Source organism: Chiloscyllium plagiosum, chromosome 2 (genome assembly GCF_004010195.1).
Source record: "Chiloscyllium plagiosum isolate BGI_BamShark_2017 chromosome 2, ASM401019v2, whole genome shotgun sequence".
In the NCBI taxonomy this organism is placed as follows: domain Eukaryota; kingdom Metazoa; phylum Chordata; class Chondrichthyes; order Orectolobiformes; family Hemiscylliidae; genus Chiloscyllium; species Chiloscyllium plagiosum.
The window spans coordinates 73,224,582-73,246,324 of NC_057711.1; the positions used below are offsets into that span (position 1 = coordinate 73,224,582).

The 21,743-nt window shown below is 39.8% G+C and overlaps 1 long non-coding RNA gene across 2 annotated transcripts; it reads right to left on the reverse strand.

The window, feature by feature from the left end:
* Positions 1 to 209: 209 nt before the first annotated feature.
* Positions 210 to 21,709, reverse strand: LOC122560848. 2 transcript variants are annotated; one of them, XR_006314832.1, is made up of 3 exons: positions 21,459 to 21,709; positions 7,611 to 7,685; positions 210 to 812 (listed from the first exon to the last, which is right to left on the reverse strand). It is a non-coding gene; the product is annotated as an uncharacterized LOC122560848 (long non-coding RNA). The 2 variants fall into 2 exon arrangements; XR_006314831.1 differs by having other exon boundaries at positions 21,310 to 21,709.
* Between the last annotated feature and the right edge of the window lie 34 nt (positions 21,710 to 21,743).

The window sequence follows — 21,743 nt, forward strand, 5'->3', positions numbered from 1 at the left end:
TTGGCCCAACAAGTCCACATTGATCCTCCGAAGAGTAACCCACCCAGACCCATTCCCCTACCCTATATTTATCCCTGATTAATGCACCTAACACTATGGGCAATTTAGCATCGCCAATTCACCTGACTTGCATATCTTTGGATTGTGGGAGGAAACCGGAGCACCCAGAGGAAACCTACTCAGACACAGGGAGAATGTGCAAACTCCACACAGTCACCTGAGGCAGGAATCGAACCAGAGTCCCTGGCGCTGTGAGGCAGCAGTGCTAACCACTGATATACCCAATATTTGATAATATATTTGGCTAAAATCACAGAAGAAGTAATTTACCTGAATTTATTTAAATACTCATGTTTGTCACAGCAACACAGTTCTTACTATTCATAGAACTGTTTGTTAGCTTCACAAGGAAACTACTGCTGTTAAGGTGTCCAGGTCAGGTTTTTATTCAAAGAGAAAAACATTCTCCAGCCTTCTTTTTTTTCTAATCTCCACAGTCCTATCTACTTAGGACACTTAGATGACCTCCACTGGGTGCTTTAAATTATTGCAGAAGCAGCACCAGTGATATCTTCACAACATCTTTCAAATATGAGGCAAAAGAAGTGATCCAACAGCAGTGTCCTCTCCCAATTCAACATGCCTAACATTGAGGTGTTAATATCTTAAAATCAGCTCTGATGGGCAGCACACACCAGGATCCCAAAAGAACGACCGTACTTGAATGTCAGTTGTGGCAGGTCTCTTCCAGGAGGATAGCATAACTACTTTAGGAACATTCTCCAGTCATCCCTGCTGACCCATGGAAGTACCTGTGTTACCAACCAAAATAAGAAAGGCTCATTCAGGAAGTCAGCAAATACATCAAAAGAGTTAGTCAAGAATATTCATAGGTGAAGTCAGGGCATAAACTCCAATACACCAAGTACCATTATCCCACATAGTATTGTAGAATCCCTATAGTGAAGAAAGAGGTCATTCAGTCAATGGAGTCTGCTCTAACCATCTGAAGAGTATCCATGCAGATCCAACACCCACTACCGCCCCCCTCAAAATCCTTGTAATCCCACATTTAGCATGGCTAATCCACCCAACCTGCCCATCTTTGGACTGTGGGAGAAAACTGGAGCACTGGGTAGAAATCCACACATACACAGGGAGAACATGCAAACACCATATAAAGAATAAACCAACTCTGGCAACTCAGTGCGAATCACTGAGCCACCGTGCCACTGTTCCAGGTGAGGTTTCTCACAGAGTTTGAAGCTCATATTTGTACTCCATGGGAGCTTTGACCCACTTTATTTCATCTGACCAGATTGTTATATACATCTATTTTCCTCATGTCATTATCCAACTTTCCCTTAAATGCACCAAGTTATTTGTCTCAACTATTCTATGAGAGGGGAAAGTGAGGACTGCAGATGCTGGAGATCAGAGTTGAGTGTGGTGTGCTGGAAATGTACAGCCGGTCAGACAACATCCAAAGAACAGGAAAATCAATGTTTTGGGCATGTGATAGCAAGTCCCATATTTTCATTACTCCCTAAGTAAGACATTCCTTGTCAATTTTGTATTGGATTTATTATTGAATAAAGTCTACTTATGGCTTCTGGTTTTAGACTTCACCTCATCTCAACTGACGATGCTGTCTACACAGGATCACAAGTTTCTGCTATATGACTGAACAGATCCATTTCAAAACTTTGGGCACATGAGCCAAGATATTCCAAGAGATAGTGAGATGCAGACTACAGGATTTTCTTCTTACTCATTACTAAGTGTTGGGATTCGAAGAGTGATGCAGTTAGATGGACACGTTGACATTTTGAACAACTAGTAAGAACTACTTCCCAGTCATTAGTATCAGTACTGTTGCACTTCAAGGAGAGCTTTAGAAACTGGTAAGGAGGGAAAAATTCACTATCACTGAAGAAGTTGTACTGAGTAAATTGTTGGAACTGAGTAAATTTTTGGAGCTAACAAGTGCCTGGGTCCTGATGGGCTTCATGCTAGAGTCTTAAAAAACGATTAGTGATGTAGTTGATGCATTGGTTTTCATTTTCCATAACTCCCATGATTTGGGGCAGTCCCATTAGATTGGAAGACAGTGAATGTAATTTTTTTTATTCAAAAGGGGAAGGAGACATGAGCAGGTTGTAGCCTTACAGTTGACAAATTTGCTACACACACGAGAACTAAACAGGATAGGCAGGAAAGCACTTGACTACGGCGGGTGTGTGTGTGTGTGGTGGGGGGCATTTGGTCAGAAGAATTAAAGATATCTGTTCACAGTGAGAATGGATCAGTGTAAATAAGGTGCTAACATTTGTTCACGTGTGGAATGTGTGGCAGTACTTCCCTTTGACCCAGAGGGCTGGAAACTGCACACATATTTTACAGTTCGATGTTGGTTTATATTGAAGACTCTTAACAAGACTCATACTCAATAGGAAAAGAACTTGTAATTTAATAAGGTGAATGGAATATGCATGTAACAGAACAAACCTGATACATTTTCATGTATACCACACTAAGCAGATTTGAATTTATGAAGCTCAGCTCCCTAATCTTGACCGTTCTGGAATGTTAATGTCTCAGCCGTGCAAACTAGGAAAACACAAAGGCTGAAACTGAGATAGTAAGAAAGTTAGAAGGTTTCCCTACATGAGACAGAGAGAGAGAAAACATTCTTCTGTAACTTACATTCACTGACCTAAGGGTTCAAGGGACACTAGCTGTGAGACAGAGGGGGAGAGACAGGATGAAAGCTGGTGAAAAGGTTAATTCTTTGTGGTATGACTTAAATGTACACTTGCTTGTCATGGATTGAATGTTTGTATGTTGTTCCGAGGAACTCAAGATCTGGGAATGTTATGAATTTAATTTGCATTTTGGGAATCAAACATGATTTTTAAAAACTATTTTGTAGGACAATGGTATAGGGCAACATTAGCTGAGTGACGTTAACTCATAACCTTTTCCACATAGTTTCGACAAGTCTCTCATTATGATGTACTGTTAAAAGGGAGATTATCTAGCTAAGGCATTTGGTTATTTGGCCTGGCTTGATCAGGGTTTCCCACTTTGATGTGCATGTAGCTTAATTAGTCAAGCGTACTCAGACCTGTCAATTAGTTTCTCTTCCTCTCCAAACTTTTGCTACTTTATTGCTGCTTATCTGATTAAGGACATATGGTGTTTTTGTAATCTCCGTACCAATTTCTGTATAAAGACAGCTTGTTTGCAGCAATAAGGGGAACTGCCTGAGACAGCTCTTCGAGGTAAGAGCCGGAGCCGTTACTGAGCTAATGTTTTAAAATCTTACCTCAAGCCTGACTTGTAGGTATCTATGTTATATTGTAACATTGATGCCATTGATAAATAAACTAAACTGTCTGTAAATGTTTTATATTCCAGACTACCACAGAGTACAATCTTCGGGATGAACCAAGAGAGGCTTCCAGGTCCAGTCCATTAAGGATTTCCTGAGCCGTCTCGAACAGGTACTTTAACAGACATAAAGCAAAAAACTACAGGCCAGTTAGCTGAACATTATTTGTAGTGAAAATGTTAGAAGGTATTTTTAAAGAATTTTTAACATGGCACTTGAATAAATTCAAAGCAATCTGGCAAAGTTTTTGATAAAAGTTTCATTAATGATGTTTGACCAATCTAATGCAATTCATTGAGGGGGTAATGTGCTGTGGACAAAGGGGAACCAGTGTATATTCTGTATTTAGACTTCCAGAAGGCATTTGACAAGGTGCCACATCATAGGTTATTGCAGAATATAAAAATTAATATGGAAGGGAGCATATTGATATGGATAGAAGATCAGCTGGCTAATAGGAAACAGAGTTGATGTAAATAAACTTTTTCAGGTTGGCATGATGTGATGAGAGGTGTGCCATAGAAATTGGTGCTGGGATTCCAACTGTTATTAATTTATATAAATGGCTTAGTTGAAGAAATGGAAGGTATGGTTGCCAAAGTTGCTGACAATGCAAAGATAGGTAGGAAAGTAGGTTATGAAGTGGATAAAAGATGGTTAAAAAAAGGTATTGGTAGGTTAAGTGAGTGAACAATGTAGTGGCAAATAGAATATAATGTGGGAAAGCAAAGTCGTCCAGTTTGTTAGGAGGAATAAAAAAGAAGCATATTACCTGACGCGTGAGAGATTGTAGAGCTGTAGAATAAGATCATATGAAATAGGAACAGGAGGAGGCCTTTTGGTCCCTCAAGCTTGCTCCATCATTCAATAGGATCATGGCTGATCCGAAACTCTTCACATCCATTTTTTTGTCCCTTCTCCATAAAGTTTGATTTCCCTAAGCTTACCTACAAGGGAAAACATCCTGTCAACATTTACCCTATAAGCCCCTTATGTTTCAGTGAGATCATCGCTCATTCTTCTAAATGCCAGTGAATAAAGTCCCAACCTATTCATTCTTTGCTCATAAAACAACCCCTCCATACCAGGGATCAACCTGGTGAACCTTCTCTGAACTGCCTTCAATGAAATATATCTTTCCTTAAATAAAGGGACCAAAACTGCTCACAGTATTCCAGATGTGGTCTCACCAGCACTTGGTATAGCAAGACTTCCCTACCTTTATACACCAACCCCCTTGAAGAATTTGATTGCCTGTGTAAATGAGTTACAAATGATTATGCAGGTAACAAGGAGAAAGTGAGGACTGCAGATGCTGGAGATCAGAGTTGAGAATGTAGTGCTGGAAAAGCACAGCAGGTCAGGTAGCATCCGAGGAGCAGGAGAATCAATGTTTCGGCATGAGCCCTTCAGCAGGAACTATGCAGGTACAGCAAGTAATTTGGATAGGTATTTGAATGTCATTATTTATCATGAGGGGAACTGATTACAAAAGTCAGGAGTTTAAAAAAGAAAGAGGCAACTTTATTGAAACATATAAAATGCCAAAGGGTCTTGACAGGCCGATGTGGATAAAATGTTCCTCTTATGTTTATGGGATAATCTAGAACCAGGGGGTCACTATTTAAAAATCACTCATTTAAACATTTTTTTTCTCTCGATATGTCTTTGAAACTGTCTCATTAGAAAAGTGGTGGAAGCAAAATCCTTTCCTTTTATTTCTTTTAAGGCAGAGGTAGATAGATTCTTGTTAAACAACAGATTTAAAGGTTATTACGGATAGGCAGGAATCTGGATTTGTGACTATGCTGTGGCTTTAAGAGGTGTATTTTGACTTGTTTTTTGTTTGAACAGAGGTTTTAAGGCAGAAGTAATGAGCTGGCTAGTGAGGCCAATAAGTTAAACAGTTTGGGAGGCTTTGGGTATTTATTTTAAGTTGGAACAATAGAAGCAGCCTGAGTGGGTGTGGTCCAGCTCTTACAGATCAGGATTTCCAGGGTTTGTTTTATATAAGTTTAGCTTTAAGCAATTGCTGTTAGAGTCTCAACAGGGTTGGAAGCTGCAGTAAATGTTTCCTGGCTGCTCCTCTAAGTTTTTGCTTGATATTCTTTTTCTCTCTCTGCTGCTGGACTGCATGTGCGAAAATTTGATTTCTGAACCTGCCTTTTTACCAATAGGTGTGTTTACAGAATGTTACTATATTGTAACAGTTAATTAGTTAGTAATAGTTACTGTATCTATTATTCTGTTAAGTTTTTCGATATGTTATTGTAAGTTCTTCTTTCTTTTGTTGTCTTTGAATAAATAACGTTTGAATAAATTACATCTTGCTTAACACCAAGTAGTTTGACCAGCTGAGTTGCATCTGGAACATAGCACTTTACACTCACCTTTAAAAACAAGAAAAGTAGGGTCTAGGCTATCTTCTTAAAATATTTTGAGGGGATCTGGCCTGGCCCATAACAGATAGATTACGATCAGATCAGTCATAATTTTAACGAATGACAGAATGGGGTCATGGGTGGCGTATGTTTGCTTCTGATTCATATGTTTGAATGTTTTCTTGAGGATTTTCATTGCCCTCCCATAGAAAGTTGGCCATTTAAAAGCTGAGAGAAGAGGACCTAGCAGGAGAGATCATTTTCAGCCATATAGACAGTGTCTAGACCACCAAGGTTGACTTCAAGAAGGCCACGGTGGCACAGTGGTTAGCACTGCTGCCTCACAGCGCCAGAGACCCGGGTTCAATTCCCGCCTCAGGCGACTGACTGTGTGGAGTTTGCACGTTCTCCCCGTGTCTGCGTGGGTTTCCTCCGGGTGCTCCGGTTTCCTCCCACAGTCCAAAGATGTGCAGGTAAGGTGAATTGGCCATGCTAAATTGCCCGTAGTGTTAGGTAAGGGGTAAATGTAGGGGTATGGGTGGGTTGCGCTTCGGCGGGTCGGTGTAGACTAGTTGGGCCGAAGGGCCTGTTTCCACACTGTAATGTATTGTAATCTAATCTAATCACAACCCCTTCATAATGTTTTTAACTCATCAATGAGGAGCTGGTGGGAGTACTCAGGGAAATATAAATGCAAGATCAATGGAAGAAATATTGAGCTTGTAGGACAGAATTGTGTTTGAAGTAAAAGTAAATGGTGTCGTTCAATAAGGACAGACGGCTTATAAATGGAACTAGCAGATTAATGACCTAGGTGACCTCGACGAGAAAGAGAAAAAATAATGGTTCGATGTGGTAGTCATTGTGGAGATGTGGTTACCATGCTTGAGGATAACTATTTTGGGATACTTCACTTTTAAAAGAGATAGCTAAATTGGAGAAGAGAAGGTGTAGTCCTTATTATAATGAATAGAATAAATACAATAAACAGAAATTATTTTGGTTCAAAAAAATCCAACATATATACTCACATTCGATGAAGCTAAGGAGAAACGAATGTCAATATGCACTGTTGGGATGACTTTAAAGGCACATAATTTTAAGTGTAACGTTGAACAGAGTATGAAACAGGAAAACAGAGGTAAATGTAACAAGAGTAACACAGCAATTTTGAATGACTTAAATCTTCATTTGGACTAGATAAAACAAATTTGTAATGGTAGTGTGGAGGAAAGGTTCCTGGAATACACTAAAGGTAATTTTCTAAATCAATATGTCATTCAAGGAGTATGGGATCAGTCTATTTTAGATCTAGTACTGTGCAAAGATTGAAGGTGAACAATAAGCTTTTTAGTAAAGGAGCCTTTAAAAATAATGTATACAGTATGATAGATTTTATATTGGCTTTCTTGACAATTTACTGAAGCATGGAATTTTATCAAAGTAAACCATGTTGGTGTGAAGGACAAGTTGGCTCATGTAGATTGTGAAACTGGATTAAAAAGAGATATTGGGCAGATAGGCAAAGTGGACATTTAGAGAATTAATATACATTCCTCCAGGAATAAAATCCTGTTAGAAAGAGTTATTCAATTGTGGCTAAAAAAATAAACTAAAGATAACATTAGATTCAAAGAAGATGGCTTAGACATTGTCAAAAAACCTGAGGATTGGGACAATTTTAAAATTTAGCAAAGTACGACAAGGAAATGACATAAGAAACAATGAGAGTTATTTATTTATTGTTACATATGTCTAGAATGAATCAGTGGAAGGTGCTTTATTGCCACAATTTGGCACCATTTTGAGTTACAAAAAGAATAACAAGAAAATACCTGAATAGAGTTCATCCTCCATACAAGGGGGTCTTCGAACACAGCTGATTCTGCAATGCCATGAGAGTAAACTAGCTAGGAATGTAAAAACAGATTATACTATGAATCCTCCCTTAAAATTGTTGTAGTATTTCTATAAAACACAACTTTAACATAAGCACGATTTCCCACATGACTTAACGTTAGAGCCGGAGTTAGTTTCCAAAGGACATTCCCTGTCTGCAACTTCTTCTGAAATGCAAAGTGGGTGGCATTTATTATATCACAAATCGTAAATCACAACCCAACAAATGCTACAAGGCCAATGAAAAACATTAGAGCTTCACCTCAACAATAAAAATGAAAGGGAAGAGAGTTAATGTGAAGAATGTTGTAATGGCTGTCTGAATTGGTGTTGTGCTGCTTTTGTCTCTTATTCTGGGCTCTTTTCTGCTCTACATCATAATATAGTTACTGAAAATCCAGGAGATGGGAAAAATGGGAAATCTGAGTTTCTCTAATGACAATTGTTTCACTCAGAGAATCAGTGCCTGCATTGTGCAAAGGCACCAACAGTCACCTCCACTCCATTGGTTACTGTGTATGTTTTTGCCTTGTCTTGGTCCTGCCACTCAACGGTGAGAATTTCCTCTTCCTCTTACCAAACTCAACTTACTCTTCTCCTTGGGATCAGAACAAATGGACTCCATTAGGAATTACTTAAGCAAGTAAGTGCAGTTCAGTCCCCTTGCAAACCAGCAGAACAAAAGACAGAGAATGTCAGGATAGCATGGATAGGGTAAATAGACAAGGCCCTTTCCCCAGAGTGGGGGAGTACAAAACTATAGGGCATTGGTTTAAGAGAAAGGGGTAATATTTGCAACAGACCTAAGGGGCAACTTTTTCATGCAGAGGATGGTGCGTGTATTGAATGAGTTGCCAGAGTAAATGGTGGAGACAGGTACAAATACAACATTTAAAAGGCATCTGGATGGGTATATGAATAGAAAGCATTTAGAGGGATATGGACCAAATGCTGGTAAATGGGACTAGGCTTATTTAGGATATCTGGTCAGCATGGATGAGTTGGACCAAAGGGTCTGTTTCCATTCTGTACATCTCTATGACTCCATGATTCTATATGCTGATCTGTAATAATGATGCACGTATTGTGGGTAAATCACCAGAAGTTACCTTTAATTTGGCTACTTCTTAAGAAGTCTCATAAACAAGTACTGAAACAATGATTTAAACTTTATCGTATATAGCAACCAAAATAAGACCCCTCAAGTTAAATCTCAAAGCTCAACTTGTCTATCACTCGATTAATGATGGAATTTAACTATGATTCCAACTAAGTGTCTGTCTCTGGATGTGTCCAGGGTTCAACCCTTATGCAGTGTTGTTCTGCTGCTGAATTGTTTGGTGTTGGACTTTTGTCCCTTAGGTCCATAATGTGATATTGATTACGATTCTTTAGATTCTTTCATCCAAATTACTGCAAATCTGCAACGTGCCTTCTTATCAGAAGTAAATTCTTTGTACCTTGTTACACTTGGCATTGACTGTATGAAAACACAGCTTTTCTGTGATTAACTCCTTGACTTCTTCTGCAGGGTAATCATTTGGCCATGTGACTTAATGCAGTCACTATCAAGCAGATGTCAAAAGAGTTTTATTCATGTAGCTTTGATTCCTTCTTTTCCCAGACATGGCTAATTGCTTTCAATTTCGGTATAAGTTTGTCTTTGTCTCTTAATAGTTCATTCCAGACAGAGTTATTGCTACTGCTTTCATGTGTAACAGTCTATCTTTGTTGATTCTTTCAATCCATGAACAGTTGTTCAAATTCTGAAGTTTGTACTATCACACATGATACTGATGCACAACTCCAGCATTAATGGGGAACACTTTCATGAATGGACTGGAGTTATTTTTCAATAATTAATCATTTTGACTTGATAAATTAAGTGAGGAATTATATATTATTTAATAGTCTATGGTCGGAGAACATATTTGATGAAAAAAGTCATTGTTCAAAAGTAAGATAATTGTTCATGGTTTTATTGTTGTTTGACAGCTCAGGCTAACATACACTTAGAATAACATGCATGGTATATGTTTAGAGGCAAAGGGCTTTTTCTCAAAGACAATGATGTTTTAAAATAGCTAAGTCAGGTAACAAAGTGTGTAACATGCCTGTTGAGTATTTATGTTTGTGTGTGCAATTATGTATACATATATAGTGCGTGCATTAGTTTGGAATTAGTTTCTGTAGCGGGCTTTGTCATCTTGCAGTTGCTTTGATATGATAGCGGTGGATGTTTATGAACTTCAGTAAGGTAGTCGACAAGGTTTCTCATGGTAGACTGGTTAGCAAGTTAGGTCACATGGAATACAGGGAGAACTAGCCATTTGGATACAAAACTGGATCAAAAGGTAGAAGACAGAGGGTGGTGATAGAGGATTGTTTTTCAGACTGAGGCCTGTGACCAGCAGTGTGCCACAAGGATCGGTCCACTGCTGTTCATCATTTATATAAATAATTTGGATGTGAACATAGGAGATATGGTTTCCAAGTTTGACACCAAAATTGGAGGTGTAGTGGACAGCGAAGAAGGTTACTTCAGAGTACAATTGGATCTTGATCAAATGGGCCAATGGGCCAAAGAGTAGCAGATGGATTTTAATTTAGATAAATGCGAGGTGCTATTTTTTGGAAAGGCAAATCAACGCAGGACTTAAACTCTTCATGGCAAGGTCATGGGAAGTGTTGCTGAACTATGAGATCTTGAAGTGCAGGTTCATAGTTGCTTGAAAGTGGAGTCGCAGGTAGATAGGATAGTGAAGAAGTTGTTTGGTATGCTTGCCTTTTTTGGTCAGTGCGTTGAGTATAGGAGTTGGGAGGTGATGTTGCAGCTGTACAGGACATTGGTTATGCCGATTTTGGAATACTGCGTGCAATTCTGGTCTCCCTGCTATAGGAAGGATGTTATCAAACTTGAAAGGTTGGGAAAAGATTTACAAGGATGTTGTCAGGTTTGGAGGGTTTGAGCTATAGGGAGATGCTGAACAGGCTGGGGCTGTTTTCCTGGAGCGTTTGAAGCTGAGGGGTGACTTTATAGAGGTTTATAAAATCATGAGGGGCCTGGATAGGGTAAATAGACAAGATCTTTTCCCTGAGGTAGGGGAGTCCAAAACTACAGGGCATAGGTTTAAGGTGAGAGAGGTAAGATTTAAAAGGGATCTAAGGGGCAACTTCTTCATGCAGAGGGTGGTGCATGAATGGAATGAACTGCCAGAAAAAAAAGTGGTAGAGGCTGGTACAATTGCAACACTTAAAAGGCATCTGGATGGGTATATGAATTGGAAGGGTTTAGAGGGATGTGGGCCAATTACTGCCAAATGGGACTAGATTTATTTAGGATAACTGGTCGGCATGGATGAGTTGGACTGAAGGGTCTGTTTCCATGGTGTACACCTCCATGACTCTATTTAGCTGTGCCATTTATTTCAAATGGAATGATGGTTAATCACTAAGAGGTGATAAAATCTAAGCAGATGCATAAATTGTTCATTGATTCCAACATATCTTGGTAAAGATCTATGGAGCTTGTAAACTAAGAAGGACAAGCTGTATTAAAAGAAATTATCTTGCAAACTAATTGACGTGAAACAACGAATCATAGGACCGTAGTCATGATTTGGAGACACCGATATTGGACTGGGGTATACAAAATTAAAAGTCATACAACATCAGGTTATAGTCCAACAATGCTTCCAAATAAACCTGTTGGACGATAAGCTGGTGTTGTGTGATTTTTACCTTCATAGGACCATAAGAGGTGATACTAGTAAGTTGACCAATGCTTTGAAATACATCAATCAGGAATAAGGTAGATACTACCTAGCCAATTCAACACTGACCATGAGCTGTTCATGTAATAATAAGCCAATTAGAATTGAGAATGCCTCAGATCATGTATACGGCTAAGTGTGGAGCCAGGGTTAGGTCTGCATTTTAATTGTTCAATGCATAAAGAAGGTCAAATTCAGAAGAACTACTTCAGTTAACAGAACATAACGAGAAGCCTGTGCCCAATTACCAGTGTCACAAACTGGCATTCTAAAGTCGATCAAGTATAAACTCACTGCTTTTATTTACTATTGTCTCTTATGTGCTTGTTATAAGAAATTTAATAAGTTCTTTAAAACTTATGAAAACATATTTGTACTTGGAATAGAACTAATTAGTTCTTTCAAACTGAGTTTGAGAAAGTCAGTAAATTGTAATTGACTAAGATCTTACAATTTAAGTTAAAGTGCATCCCAAAGTCTTACAGCAACAGAACACACAAATGATCACAAAATGAAAATGGCAATGCAGAAGTAAAAAATGGCCAAATGAACAACATTAAAACAAAAAAGATATTAAGCAGGATGACTTACACTGGGGACTTGATTTAAAAGCTTCTGTAAGTATGTAAAAAGTAAGAGACCAAGAAAAGACAGATGGAATATTTTGTGACAAATGTGTAATAACTTACTTTGGCTGGAAAAATGGAGAAAGCAGACTTTAAAAAGCTGAGAAACTGTTGAAAGCTAATAATATTCTGTGGGACCAGTATGTCCTTTTTCAAAAGTCATAGCAAGTTAACATGGAGGGACAATAAGCTATTAGGAAAGCAAATGAAAATATGACAATGCCTTTATTGTAAGGGATTGGAGTTTAAAAGCAGAAAAGCCTTACTGCAATTGTATAGGACCTCAATGGGTCCACATGTGTATTAATGTGCAGTGTTGGTTTCCTTATTCAAGGAAGCACAGATTTGCCTTAGAGGGAGTGCAACATATGTTAATTAGACTGATTCTGGTATGAGGAGATTGTCCTCAGTGTAATAAGACCATAAGACCATTCGGCCCATCAAGTCCACTCTGCCATCAATCATGGCTGATGGGCATTTCAACGTCACTTTTCCACACTCTCCCCATATCCCTTAATTCCTTGCGAGATTAGGAATTTATCAATCTCTGCCTTGAAGACATTTAACATCCCGGCCTCCATTGCGCTCCATGGCAGTGAATTCCACAGACCCACCATTCTCTGACTGAAGAAATGTCTCATTTCCATTTTAAATTGACCCCCTCTAATTCTAAGGCTGCGCCCACGAGTCCTGGTATCCCTGCTTGATGGAAAAAATTTCCCAGAGTCCACCCTTTCTAAGCCATGCATTATCTTGTAAGTTTCTATTAGATCTTCCTTCAACCTTCTGAGCTCTAATGAATACAATCCCAGAATCCTCAGCCGTTCATCGTATGGTAGGCCTACCATTCCAGGGATCATCCATGCGAGCCTCCACTGGACACGCTCCAGTGCCAGTATGTCCTTGCTGAGGTGAGGGGCCCAAAACTGAACACAGTATTCTAAATGGGGCCTAACCAGAGCTTTATAAAGTCTCAGTAGCACGCTGCTGCCAAAATATGTACCTGTAACTCCCGAGGTCAGTTTTTATATTTAAAAATTACCTTCCCATTGTGCCGATGGTCCATGCAGTCGCTCCTTCCACTCGCCACTGAAACAATGTTAAAGGGTTAAACTGCACTATCTTTCTCCAGAAGCTAAACATTTTGGAAGTGGGTGGAGATGACATTCAAGCAGGAATGTGGATGACTCCCATTTCCTTTGGGCAGCCATTTACTACTACTCTCCTGCTATTCAAGGAAGAAATAGCAGGGCATCCAAAATAAATTGTCCCATGATACAGCATGGGTTCACGAAGAACAAGTCATGCTTCACAAATCTTTTGGAATTCTATGAAGACATTTCAAGCAAGGTGGACAACAGGGACCCAGTGAATGTTATGTACCTAGATTTCCAAAAGCCCTTTGACAAGATGCTGTACATGAGGCTACTGCATAAGATAAAGATGCATGGTGTTAGCGTTAGAGTATTAGCATGGATGGAGGATTGGCTGACTGACAGGAAGCAAAGAGTGAGGATAAATGAGTGCTATTCTGGCTGGCAATCAGTGACTAGTGGTGTGCATCAGGGATCAGTGCTGTGACCACAATTATTTACAATTGATATAGATGATTTGGAGTTGGGGACCACATGTATGGTGTCAAAATCTGCCAATGACACGAAGATGAGTAGCAGAGCAAAGTGTGCAGAGGACTGTAAAACTTTGCAGAGGAACATAGATACGTTGAGTGAGTGGGCAAGGTCTGCCAGATGGAATACAATGTTAGTAAATGTGAAGTCATATATTTTGGTAGGAGTAACAGCAAAATACATTATTATTTCAATTTATACCAAATGTTTACAGTGTGATGTAACTGAAATTATATAATGAATCAAATCTGGACTGTTTGTTAAATCTCTCTTCTTTTAAAATGAACATGTTGGTTTGACTTCTTTCATATGTAAATCACAGTACTTTTTTAAAGTTAAACTGTGAGGTGCCCTGTGTGAAACTGTCTGTGCCATAATGTTCAGACTGATTCTAATCTAAAAAATGAATTTATAAAATCTTACATGGATTCGTGCAGTTTTTGAGCAAAATAAAATGTAATTCTGTAAGTACAGATTCACCCCACAAACTTATATGTGTGTGTGTGTGTGTGTGTATGTGGTTGGGGGGGTGGGGGGGGTTATGGATGTCTGTAAGAAAGTGTGTGTGAGTGTAAAGGGTATACGTCTATGAGAGGGAGCGTGTGAGTGTGGGAGTACATGTGTGAGGTAATGAAAGAGAGCTTGTGCATGAGATAGGGTCTGCGAGAGTGTATGGGTCTGCAGGAGTGTGTGTGTGTCTGTAGGAGTGTGTATGTGTGTGTGTGTCTGTATGTCTGTGTAGTGCAGTGGTGTCACCTGTAGTGTGACATGAACCCAAGGTCCTGGTTGAGGCCATCCCCATGCATTTCCCATCAAGGATGGGCACCTCAGCACCTCAATCTACCACAAACAATCAGATTATCTCACAATGCTACACTTCTCCAACTTCCACCCAAAACATAATAAAACAGCCATCGCCTATGGACAAGCCCTATGCATACACAGGATCTATTCAGATGAGGAGGAACATGACAGGCACCTGGAAGTACTCCAGGATGCCTTCATAAGAACAGGGTATGATGCTCGACTCATTGCCTGCCAGTTCTGACATGCCACAGTGAGAAACCGTAATGACCTTCTCGGGAGACAGACACGAGCTGATTGAAGGGTATCCTTCATTATCCAGTACTGATCAGGAGCTTAAAAACTCTGCCATGTTCTTTGCAGTCTGCAACACATTATCAATGAGGATGAGCACCTCACCAAGACCTTCCCCACACCTCCACTCCTCACCTTTAAACAACCACCAAACCTCAAACAGATCATTGTTCATATCAAACTGCCTGGCGTTCAGGACAACGCCAATACAACCTTGTCATAGTAAACGCTGCAAGATGTTTCAGACTGTCGACACGGATACCACCATTATGCGTGGGTACACCTCCCACCGTGTACAGGACAGGTACTCATGCGACTCAGCCAATGTTGTCTGTATCATATACTGCAGGCAAGGATGCCCTGAGGCATGGTACATTGGTTAGACCGAGCAGAGGCTATGGCAACAAATGAATGGACACCGCAGAACAATCAACAAACAGGAGAGTTCCCTCCCATTCAGAGAATACTGCAGCGGTCCGGGACATTCAACCTCGGACCTTCATGTGACCGTCCTTCAAGGCGGACTTCAGGACAGGCAACAACGCAAAGTGGCTGAGCAGAGGCTGATAGCCAAGTTCGATACCCATAGGGATGGCCTCAAACGCGATCATAGGTTCATGTCACACTACAGGTGACCCCATTGCAGTACACACACACACATGCACCCTCTTGCAGACTTATACCCCTTTACACTCACACACACTTTCTCACAGACACTCATAACCTGCCTACGTGCGTGTGCACGCACACACACATACATACACCCACATATAAGTTTGTGGGTGAATTTGTATTGCAGAATTACATTTTATTTTGCTCAAAAACTGCATGAATCCATCCAAGATTCTGTAAATCCATTTGTTAGATTAGAATCAGTCTGAACATTACGGCACAGACAGTATCACACAGTGCACCTCACACCTTCAACACATTATCTGGGTCGACATGACACCAATTGTTAAAAGTTCACTTGAGAATGTTAATTTTAAAAAGTTCTGCGATTTCCATATGAAAGAACTGAAACCAGCATGCTCATTCTAACAGATGAGAGACCTACAAACAATCCAGATATTTTTCAATATATAATTTCATTTGCATCACACTGTAAACTTTTGCTATAAATTCTGTGTCTTATGATCTTATACTCCACCACCACCTGATGGAAGAGCAGCGCTCCAAAAGCCAACGCTTCCAAATAAACCTGTTGGACCATAGCTTGGTGTTGTGAGATTTTTAACTTACTTAAGAAAAGATGCACTGGCACTGGAGGAGGTTCGATGGGTTGATTCCGAAGTTGATGGGCTTGCCTTATGAGGAGAGGCTGAGTAGACTGGGATTATGTTCATTGGAATTCAGAAGAATGAGGGGTGATCTTATTGAAACATATAAAATTATGAAGGGAATTGATAAAATGGAAATAGATAGGATGTTTCCACTGGCAGGTGAAACTAGGACAAGAGGGCATGGCCTCAAGATCAGAGGAAGCAGATTTAGAACTGAACTGAGAAAGAACTTCTTCATCCAGAGGGCTGTTAATCTATGGAATTCCTTGCCCAGGGAAGTAATTGATACTACTTCAATAATCACTCTTAAAGCTAAGGTAGATACATTTTTGAAAAATAAAATGTGAAAACGTGGGAAGTGGAGCTGAGTCCACGAAAAGAGTAGCCATGATCTTATTGAATGGCGGAGCAAGCGTAAAGGGATGGTGGTCTACTTCTATTCCCAGTTCTTATCAAATTGAACTCTCATTCAGTCCCTTCCATTCAGAAATGCTTTACTGAAGCTTATCACACCTACATTGTCAGAAATGCTTTACTGAAGCTTATCACACCCCCATTACTGAAGCTTATCACACCTACATTGTCTTGGGGAAGCACTGAGACAGGAAATCATTTGCATAATGATTCCCCTGGATTAGGGCATTTACATTTACATTATCTCTGAGGATGACCTCATCCTACAATTGTACCTGAGATAACGTGTGGTTATGGGAGGGGGAGTGGCCAGAGTACCTGTTAGCATTAGCAACTGACCTATATAAAGGGGATGTGTTTCCTTTGTTCGGAGCCTCATTTGACTTGACTTTGCACGCCTGTGAGGAGGGTGAAGGGGGTCACCTAGCTTGTACAGGCTTTAATAAACTTTAATTGTTTGCATAAGTTGGTGTGTGCAAGCTGCATCTTGTGTGTGAAACCTCTGGAAAAAGAACCCGATATATGGATTGGATAGGCATATGGAGGATAGTGGGCTTGGATCGGCGCAACATCGAGGGCCAAAGGGCTGCGTTGTACTGCGCTGTATTTTTCTATGTTATATATGGTGGCAGCATTGATATTCCAACATACATGGAGCTTCCAGGGGGACTGAATAAACGATCATCTGAGTGTTTGTTGCGTGAGATGAATGGGCACACAACGTAAGATTCACCCTGATCTCTCTCTCTCTCTAAACAACACTCAGTTGACTCCTCGTCTCTTAGGACTTGGTGGTGACGGATTCTTTGAAGTAACTCGCACACTTGCACACCAACGAGTCGCTTTACACAAAAAAGGGTTTTGATTGGGGTTAGAGTCGGGGTTAGAGTCTCCAGACTCTATATAGAATAAGAAAAGGGTGAGAGGTAAAGTGAGAAAGGGGTTAGAGTCCTCTCGGTAAAAGGGGGTTAAAGTCCCCTGGAAAAAGGAGTTTAAAGTCCTATAGACATGAGGTTTGAGGTTCCAGAGTAAGAAAAAAGTTAGAATTTGGTACTTCTTAAAGTTATTGCCTTTATCCCTCACATCTCCCCTTAGAAGTACTTTTAGAACAACATGACGTCACCGGGAAAAGGGGGAGAAAGTGGAGCCGGTCTGCTCGGATCCCAGCAGTGAAGTGCATTGACTGCCGGGGAAGCTTTGTTCAGGTTTTTATTGTGGAATCTCAGTTTCTGGGCTGTGGACTCGACTTGATGAGTGTTTCGTCTGGGGGAAAGAGTGTGGCTTGGACTGTGGTGCCATGTAGTCCGCTGCGAGGGCTTTGTCTTTTTATAAGAGTAATTTCAGGGAGAGGATGTGAAAAAAAAGAGAAACGCTGAAAATAAGGTTGTACTAATACTTAGGTCGGAAAAGGCAGTTTCAATGTAAATTGTGGATTAGTGGTGCTGGAAGAGCACAGCAGTTCAGGCAGCCCTTCATCGGGAAGGGCTTTTGCCCAAAATGTCGATTTTACTGCTCCTCGGATGCTGCCTAAATTGCTGTGCTCTTCCAGCACCACTAATCCAGAATCTGGTTTCCAGCATCTGCAATCATTGTTTTTACCTCAATGTAAATTGTGCCATGCTGAGATGTTTGATATTTAAATATTTTGATTTGTTAAAATACTGGTTTAAAAAAACTTTTAAGAGGCTGTTTTGCCTTATTTGGATTAGGATCTCAATTCAATGTGTTTTGTGGATTATGTAATAGGGCATATTTTATTTTTACACTAATACTATACAGCATTATGTCCTTTTTAAAATTAAACTAGTAACCTTAAAACAAATTGATTGAGGACCCTGAGCCCCTGAATTGTTTGAAATTCTACAATGCCTGTTTAAAAAAAACAATTGTGTCAGTGGTCATGCTTTAGCCAGATGAGGATATTGTATTATAATATCTTGTTACTATGTTTTTAATGCAGAGTGTTCACAAAAAGAAGAGTGCATTTTAATTTTGATGTTTTGTCAAGATTTTAGAGAATATTAGAACTTGAGGCTGAGCCTTTTAAGTTCTGTCAATTATTGTTAAGACTTCATTGGCCCCGTTCATATTGCAAAGTCAAAGAAGGTTGAAATAGGCAGACATAATTTAGTGTAGTTAAACATGTGACTGTCTTCATATTGATAACCACCTTGGCAAGGAAGGAATGAGAGAGGAAATGCAGAGATATTTTTAGCAGCTAACATTGTCTCTAGAATTTCTCCATTCACAGGTAAAGCATGCTTTGCACAACCTGATCCAACAGATTCAATCAGCTCTCCAGTCATGAGCACAAAAAGTGAAGAAGCTAACAGCAGTGAAGTGGAGGTTGGTAGGTTTTTTGCCAGTGGTCTTCCTATGGATGTGAAACCATGTGAGCTTGATCCTTCTCTTTCGGTCATTTAAGGTACATGTGAAGCTAACATCAAAACAGCCAATTGATTTTGTTACATTTGACAGCAGAGCAGGAGCAGAAGCAGCACAGAATGCTGCGTTCACCTAGCCTGCTGCTGCAGCTGCAATTGCTGCACTTCACACTCAGATATGCTGGTATCCTATATCTGAAGCATTTCCGCAAGAATGGAAGTCTCATCAGTTTTGTTAGGTATATAATTGCCGTTATCCAAGAATTCAGATTACTCTGTGGAGTGATGCAAAAGGCCAGACTGGATTTTGTTTTCAGGTTGGACTTTACTGAACAAGATTTTGAATAACTGGCTTGTTTCCACTCGACTTGGAGAAGGTGGACTGGTCACTAAGGACTGTAGATTTAAGAACTTTACTGGTGAACTGTTTTTCCACGTGGGAGGATTCTGCAAATTCTTTTTACTGCATGGACTAGTAATTTTTGTTGTTATAATTATTGCATGTTGTGTATCATTAACTTGTTTAAATACTGGTTGTCAGAGTCTTATGAAAGCTGATAGTGTCAACTAGGCGGTTATCATGGAATGATAAAAGGGTGGAACGTAATGCTAAAAGATTAAATTGTACTATCTCTCTGGACATTAATGTAATGTTAAAGGGTTAAACTGTACTGTCTTTCTCCAGAAGCTGAACATTTTGGAAGTGAGTGGGAGTGGGGGGACATTCATGCAAGAATGAGGATGACTCCCATTTCATTTGAGCAGCCATTTACTACTACTACTCCTGCAATATTAAATTAAACTCTCATCCAGTCCCTTCCATTCAGAAATGCTTTCATAATAATCCCCTGATACTGAAGCATATCACACCTACATTGTATTGGGGAATCACTGTGTCAGGAAATCATTTGCACAATGATTCCCCAAGATTAGGGCATTTACATTTGCATTATCTCTGAGGATGACCTCATCCTACCATTGTAACTGGGGTAACATGTGGTTATGAGAGGGGGAGTGGCCAGAGTACCTGTGCGCATTATCATCTTACCTGCATAAAGGGGATGCGTTTCCTTTGTTTGGGGTCTCTTTTGACTCCACTTTGCACGCTTACGAGGAACGTCAAAGAGGGTCACTTAGTTTTGTACAGGCTTTAATAAACTTTAACTCTTTCCAGAAGTTGGTGTATGCAAATTACATCTCGTGTGTGAAACCTTGGAAAAAGAATCTGACGCTCAGAAAGATTGAATACATGACATCTATGTAGATTTATTGAGTAGTAGAGATATATGGCATGGAAACAGACCCTTCAGTCCAACTCGTCCATGCCAATCAGATATTCTAAATAAATCTAGTCCCATTTGTCAGCATTTGTCTCATATCCCTCTAACCCCATCCTACTCATAAACCCATCCAGATGCCTTTTAAATGTTGTAATCGTATACCCATGACTTCTAACATTCAACATTTATGTCACATTTAACATTATGAATGGTTCCAAGGTACTTACAGAAGAATACAGTCACATAAGGAGATATATGAGAGCAGATGACTGAAAGCTTGGCTTTAATAAGCATCTTAAAGGATGAAAGTGAGGTAGAGGAGTGAAGAAATGTAAGTAGGGAGAGCTTAGAGCTAAGGCAACTGTAGGCACTAGTGGCCGGGCAATAGGGAATACTTAAGATACCTACAATCTTGTTAAAATGAAAAAAAACACTAGTCAGACCATAGCTGAGTTGCTGCGAACAGTTTTAGTCCCCTTATCTAAGGGAAGGTACAATGGCATTGGAGGCAATCTAGACAAGGCTACAGGGGGACTGAGGAGAGGTTGAGTAGGTTGGGCCAATACTCATTGAAGTTTAAAAGAATGAGAAGTGAACTTACTGAAACATTCAAGACTTATAGGGACTTGATACTAAAGGTTGTGATCTTTGTGGGAGAGTTCAAGACGGACGGTCATCGCTTCAAAATAAGGGGTGGTCTTTTAAAATAGGGGTGAGGAGGGATTCTTCCCTCAAAGAGTAGTGAATCTATAGAATTCTTTACCACAGAGGGCTGTAGGGGTTGGATTGTTGAGTACATTGAAGGCTGAGAGATTTTTAATCAGTCATCGAATGCTACAGAAAAAAGGCAGTGAAATGGAGTTGAGGATTAGCACATCAGCCATGATCTCATTGAATGGCAGAGCGGACTCACTGGGCTGAAAGACCAATTACTGCTTTTATGGTCTTATGATCGTCTTATAATTTATCTCCACTACTCAAGCAGTACAATGAACCTCATTAAAAGTAAAAAGAGTTTAGGCTAAAAAAATCTTAACTGCTTCCACGTTTCTCCCTAGACCCGTTGAGCATTTCCAGATCTTTCCTGTTTTTAGATTACTCATGTTCTTGTGAAAATAAACAATTGTTTACTAATACTCTATCATTTACCTGTTTATTATCGATGCTGTACGCTTTCATCATATGATGAAATCCCTGTTCACGAATGATTTATGTACTTAACAACCTAACAACGATTTACGTCAGCACGATAAATATAAACGAGAAACTTCTTCAAAATAAAATTAGAGATATGGAACCTTAAGTCATGTTGAATGAAGCAATTCGTCTAATCCGTTCAATTTTCATACTTCCAGTCAACCTGTTATCTTATTCCCCGAATACAGAGAGCACTTCAATACAAAGTGATGCAGGGCCCATTTCATTCACATAAAGCATCTTCACATCTACAACAATCGCAGCACCACCGATTCTGAGAAATAAAAACCCTCAACGGTCAAATAGCGTTTCACAAGCGTAATCCCTGGTTAACTAATTCAGAAGGGATGCATTCCGTCTTATTTTAGTAATAATCGAAGAAAATA